Source organism: Patiria miniata, unplaced genomic scaffold (genome assembly GCF_015706575.1).
Source record: "Patiria miniata isolate m_02_andy unplaced genomic scaffold, ASM1570657v1 HiC_scaffold_24, whole genome shotgun sequence".
NCBI lineage: Eukaryota > Metazoa > Echinodermata > Asteroidea > Valvatida > Asterinidae > Patiria > Patiria miniata.
This window is the reverse complement of record NW_024037063.1, coordinates 20,332,535-20,339,811: the sequence shown is the minus strand read 5'-3', so window position 1 is coordinate 20,339,811 and position 7,277 is coordinate 20,332,535.

The window sequence follows — 7,277 nt, the reverse complement described above, 5'->3', positions numbered from 1 at the left end:
GTCGTTAGAAGGGCCGAGCATTCGTACACTAGTATTAGTTAATATAGTGTGCGTGCATGATATTAATGCACAATTTTATCAGCGCTCTCCATTGAAAGTGTGGTATTCAAAACACTTTTTTTTTCTTAGGTGCGTCACGTCAGCACCGGAATCCAGTTACCAGACCCAAACAAATGTGTGCACGCGTCCTCTCTGTTTTCTTGCGTTTCAGCGTTTAGTATCCACTGAGCTGAAACTCCAACAGGTAATTTGTTAGCATTATGCACCCAACTAAAGATTTAGAGCAATCTCGTTGCTTCAAACGAAAACAAGTGCGAGTGTACATTAAGCTCTGGCGAAAAATACGACGCCGATGGCACATATGGAACACCATACTTTTTGTCAATTTCCTCCTTCTGGATACCGTCCAACCACTACAGAAAACACCACGTGACTATAACAATACTGCACAGTTCTTGCCTCCGTTACACCATTTTCGTTAACCACTATACGAATTGCTACAAATAATTTTTAGAGTGCATTTACGGACGACGGCATGGCATATCCTCTATTTTTGTAGAATAATTTTGGGTTAAATTTTCGGCGACCGACCGACCGACCGACCGACCGACACGCACATACTGAAATGTCTATCCTTGTGGAGACATTTCTTTGTTCTCGTGTACTAACGTTTTCGAGTACAGTTTCAAACTAAAATGCTCTTATTTTAACCAGAATTAATTTCCTCGGCTGATATTCGGACTTAATATCCCTTTTCTAAAACTCTATCATTAGCAACTGATCAACATATACCTTGAAAATTCCTAGTTTTTGAGTAAAATCCATATAAGTATTTCGTGAAAACCTTGTGGAGACGTATTCATCTAATCTATTCACAATCTTTTGTTCCCTATTGTGTGCATGTCTCCAGAGGGCACGGTGTATCAGATCAAAAGTGACTTGTAGAAGCTCCTGCCAGAGCTTAAACAAAATATACGCAGACACAGCAAAAGATCCTGCACACCTAATTCGTGTGCAATACCTAATTTATAAGGTACAAGACTTTGGAACACGCAAATAATCTCGCACTAGGACGAGAGAGTAGCTATATTTGGGAGCGTACGGCTCGCGCCATTCGGACGAGGTTGTCGTGCACAGGGAACTCTAATAGTGACGGTATTTAGCTTATCCACAATACACTGGGTTTCCTTCACAAATTTTAAGAAAGACAGAGATGAGCTGTTACCGGTAGGTAAGAACGAAAAGTAATTAGTAATTTAGTAGGCGGCCTATCAGCGAACTTCCCCACTTCATTATCTGGTTTAATTAGACAAAAACAATCCATTCCAAGTTTGAAATGAGCCTTTCTCCCAAACATATCACTCTAATACCCCTTGGCCATGGAAAGGCATTTCGAGTATGTTTTTTTTTAGTCGATTACCGTAGAACCTTAATTCTGGGGAATTAAAATGTCCTCATCAGCTATTACAATACAGGCCTAATGACTCTGAGCTAATTAAGTGGAGACCACCCCGAACGACATTTTTAACGATATTATCAAAACCTTCCACGGGAACGAATGCAAAGGAAAAATGTGTCCTTCTAAGATTGGTTAATGCACGGTTAGAAAAGGACATTCTTCTTTGTTGTCCAAAGCTAAAAATGTCCGTGAAATTTTCCAAGGAAATTTACCAGCAATTCGGCCTGTTTATCCGATGGGCTCGTAATTAGTACGCCACTGACGTCCGTTCTCGGACCGGCGCGGCAGGCCTGCCTGGCCGGTTAATAAGCCGGCACGTGGTTTTTGCTAATTGAACGACGGCAATGAAGCTGTATCTCATCGTGTGTGCACGTCCTAGGTGTTACCTAGCACAGTATACAAAAGAACACTGCGTCTTCATCTCCAGATTCTGACCATTCAGCGGGCGCCTTCTATCGGGTCTTCGGTAACTCGTCGTTATATTACAAAAAAAAATATGGCAGCCAATTGACCAATTCAACAGCTCAGGCCGAACTTCTGCTCGAAATGACGCCGCAACTTCTAAAGTCGCCTCCGATTGGCCAGCGTGCGGGATCGCATCAAAATGCACGCTCACTGATATCAGACGTTGTTGCGGAGCGTGTGGGCTCCGCTGAAAAACGGATGATAGTCAGACTAGGTGTCATGACCCGTAATGTAATAACGGACCCGTTGTGTAATAACAAGTGCGAGTGCACAATAAAATCTGGTCGTCTTGCATGAAAGTCTTGCATGAAATCCATCAAAATGATCCCTGCCAGAGCTTCAAAATGCGACGCCGAAAAATGCGACGCCGATGGCACATTATGGAACAACATAGATGTACATGTACCTAGATTGATAGCGACTTGTGATAAATATCACGTGACTAAAACCTAAGTGCACATATTTTGCCGCCTCCATTTACAAACGTTTCATAAACATCTTTCCGAACTGTTACCAACACTTTTTGTTAAGTATTTAATTAATTTTGTTTGCTTAATTTTTTTTTTGGGGGGGGGGGGAATTTAAATTTGGTAGTTACATTTTGTGGGAAACTTATTGGGTCATTGTGGTCGATTTTCGGGGACAGACATATGCAAAATAAACGCACGTACGCATCGATCGAAACAAAATCGCTGTTCCGAAAACCGTAAGTAAGAGTGTATTTTAAGACGCGGTAGTCAATTATTTTTGGTCAAATTTCGGGGACCGACCGACCGACAGCTAGATCGACCGACAGACAGACCACTCGGTGACATGTGGAAGCTCCTGCAACATCTTTCATAATTAAATATTTGGCAGTAAACAAGCAGACCGACCGACTGACAGACAGACAGCTAGATCGACCGACAAAGACAGACAGACCGACCGACCACTCAGTGACATGTAAAATCTCCTGCCAGAGCTATCATAATTACCAATTTGGCAGTAAATTACAAGCAGACCGACCGACCGACTGACAGACAAACACCACGACCGACCGACAGACAGATAGACCGACCGACCGACAGACAGATAGACCGACCGACCGACCAAACAAATTCCAAATTTGGCAGTAAACTGCTAGCAGACGTGTGCATAGAATCATTACCATAAACCATTTTAAAAACCAAACAAAAATAAAACTGCTCAAAATAAAGTCTCATTCTCTCATTTCAGAATGAAATTTTATTTCAAATGCACCAGAAAAGTAAACGGGAACAAAGCCATTAAATTCTTCTCTTAAGAAAAAACCCCAAGCAGTAGGCCTAGGCTAGGCCTATTCATTAGGCAAATATGAAAGAAGCCAATTAATTCATGGTGTAAACAGTTACACCTTTAGGTACGTAATCAGGCGTCCAAACGAAACCTGTCACTAGCTATTTTTGTTTGAAACAAAAATTAATGCGGCTTGGCATTGCAAACGGCTTAATGACGGGGGTACAAGGAACACACATGGAGGGACTCGTGAACAGACGTAAAGGGTCGGGAGGAAAAACACAAAAAGAATTAATGGGGGGGGGGGATTAATTGGGGGGGGGGGCAGGATGGAGTTAGATGACTAACAAAGGACGGATTAAATAGGGGAAGACGGGCCACAAGTTGATTATTACAGGGGACAAGCCAGTGTAGGTGAGATCAAAGGAAATGATTAGGAGTACCAAAGGGCGGGCAATCCGAATAGAAGTGTGGAGATGGATAAGGGACAACAGTTTTAATTTAAAGAGGTTGTGGAATGCTCGAAGACATTTCCGTCATTTTTCGGGTATATGTGGCCCAAGGTGTGATGAGATAAAAACGACTATTGTGTCTGTCATGAAATGAGTACAAAAGGTACTTTTGAGAGCTGTTTTTCAGGTCCTGTTTCGACCCGAACGTGCAATTTGTGTAAAAGTCGTCGTTGGGGGCAGCAAACAAAACATAGTAGATCGTGACGTAATAAACAGGACTCCCGATGCAGCGTAGTATAAACGAGCATTCCACAACCTCTTTAAAAGTCAACAAGATGGGCTCCTATGTTGGTACTCTCAGTAACGAAGAAGAAGTAGAAACATTGATTCAGCAATTTCTGTAATTTCCATTATGTTATTTCTGTCTGGAACTCAATATGTTTGGATGAAGGAAATATTTGGATCAAGGAAATATAATCAGTATTGGCCTCGCAGTAGACAATGGTGTTTTTGGTTGAAATTACCGATGCGAGATTGAAATGCCTTAATCTTATTCAATTAGTACTGTTCTTCAATTCCAAACAACAGACGCCCTCCCTGTGTGACATTATGTTTATTACATCCAGCTCCGCAAAGGAGGTCATGTTTTCATCGAATTTTGTTGGTTGGTTGGTTGGTTGGTTTGTCTGTCAACAAGATAACTCAAAAAGTTATGGATGGATTTGCATACAAATTGTAATTAGGGTTGTCCTTGGTACAAGTACACATTGATTAGATTTTGGAAGTGATCCGGATCTGGGTCAGGATCCAGGATTTTTTTTTTAAGGATTCTTCACCATTTATGCGAGTATATACATGTATCTTTTGGGGGTAAGGTAAGGAGTTGTAAATTCCATATTATAGTAAGAGGGGTGTTTCATAAAACCCGAGGTGAAATTGTTGCACGAAATGGTTGACAACGTCTAGTTTTTGACTTGTTTTGATTTTTGGACCGAAAAGATTTGATATTTACCCGCGGCATCGCCGCGGGTAAATTATCACCCATCCAGACTCGAACCGGTCTTAAACAGAGTTTTTAATACCTCCCAAACACACTTTAATTTGTATAAGCCCTTTAAGGAACAGACTATCATTTGTAATTTGTGTACTTTGTTCGTTTGAAGCAACAAACGTGCTCAAAATCTAAAGAAGGCTGCTATGCTGAACAACTAACCTATTGAACTTTCAGCTCAGCTTCAGCTGTATATTCCGAGAAAAACAGCATTCTAGGATCTCGATTTCAAATCAAAAGTTGCTGAATCATGTTTCGAATTGGGCCTGAATTTAGCGTCCGAGACACTTTCGCACTGAGTCGATTGCGGCCACGCGTGTCGCGCACCGATCCGACGAATTATATCAACCGCGCGCGCGTGTGCGTCGTGTCAACGATTGCGCGCGCTTCGCCGAATAAAAAAACGAACTACTAACGGTAATTTCCAACGGTGCGTCTGTTGGAAACGCACCGTTGGAAAGGCCTTCTTTCGTTGATTTCTTCAAAATGACAGCTTGCCAGGAACAACAATTTCACAGGGAGTTTAGTTCCCTTACTATCTTTCAACCAAGTAGGCCTATGTTTTTCAACAATAATTACGTCAGTTACTTTTTGGATAGCTGCAAATGTCGGACTGTAGCTTTAAAGACAAATTCCCCACAAAATGGTCCCTCGACTCCAGGGGCGCGTGCTCGTTCCTTACGATGGGAAACAACATGGCGCTGCAAGATCGTACCCACGGGGCACGAGGTTGCTCATAATACACATTGGTGAAGTTTTTGGATACTACTGCTGCTATAGACCTATTCATGACAAACACCAAGTCTCATGCACGCGCAACTACTTATGCCAATACGGCTTCCACACAGCTTATTAAAAAACAGTAGATTGTGGGGAAAAATACAAAAGTCCTTATAAAAGTGAGATTTCATTTCCTGCCGGATGTTTTCAAAAATTTTCTTTGCGAGTCGTGGCGCATTCACTTCCTCTAATTACGAGATGGCAGTATTTCATCTCAATGCTAATAGGCGTCCATGCGCATTTGCTAGCTTACAATAGCATCTGACTGCATCGGCCTAAAAATGTGAACCAAACATTTGGCAAAATAAAAAACAAACAACAACGAAACGCACACAAATAAAATAAAATCAGGAAAATATGACCACTTCCTTTAATTTTACACGCTGGAAAGCCTTACGCATAATATACAAGTAAATTATTGCGCAAGAGAGACTTATTTGTGCGATTAATAAACAAATTAACAAAAAATAAAGATTTGTTATAACAACGGACGTAAATTCCTTCTGTTTACGCAACTAGCGCCAATTTCTTATCATGCGTTTTTTTTCTCTCGAAATCTAAGTGCTGCAGTTTGAACAGTGTTTACTGATCAAAACGTTGCGTTGTTTTCCCGTTGACTCCTCTTCAGAATAAATATTTCAAAAGTGCGGCAGTAAACGCTAAAACAATTAAAGTTCACTCAATTGTACAAACTAAGACTAAATGAAATCCATGAAATAATTTGCGCAAAAGAAAAATAGAACATGATATATACACAATTTTCGTTGCAATGATATTCTATACAGCCTGCTCACCCTATAAAAAAAAATAGATGGACAATATAAACATTATTTAAATACGGTGGATTTTGACACGTGATTTCATTGGAATCTATGGAAAAATAGTGCAGCGGTATTAAAAAAGTGCTGATGGTCGATGTTTTTTTCATACAAGCAAACTACAACATCAATTTTGTAAGTCCAAATAAATTACTGACAGATGGCACTGATCCGTTCTACCTACAACCAAGACGAGACAAACCTTTTAAAGCCAAGTCCGAGGGTGCATGAAATTATATTCAATAGATTCAGAATGGCGTTATGCACTGGAAGTCTTTTCATGCATATGGGCTGGATTTAGCCCCATTGGCATTACCGGTTACCCTATAAGATAGCACTGCCCGGTTTACAAGTGAGATGTGTGTAGAGCGGGCACTAAGATGGACGCTAGGACCAGCTAAAATAACAAAGACAATAACACCTTAGCAAAAGGTAAACACAAGGGGTGCTATTAATGTCACTTGAAATCCGGTAATGCGAGTCCCAAAGTATTTATAGGAACATTTTTTTCTCATTTTGTCCATTTTAGACTGCTGCAATAAGAACATAGGCGGAACTTGCACTTGTGAAAAATGGCTACAAAGTAGAGGGCAGACACAGACCAGCACAGTAAACATCTAAGAAGTTTACCAAACAGTCCTTTTCTGGACTTCCATTACTTCCAAAAGGATAAATGACCATCGTTGCAAAAAATAATACAATAATTTGAACAAAATAAATAAAGCATAACAAAATAAAATGAACAAAACAAAGACAAATTAAAATAAAATTAAAATAAAATTAAAATTAAAGCAAGCAAATTTACCCTCACCCCAAATCCATTACATTCCTAACAAATGACAATTAAGACCGTGGACAGATTAAAAATCGGCCCTTATATTGAATTGGCCATAACTCAATAAATATTTACCCGATTGGAAAGATTTTTTCGTTGTTGAAAAGCTAATGGACTATATTCTCTAAAAATGTAGAGATGTTTGCAATGTATGTTTTAAAAG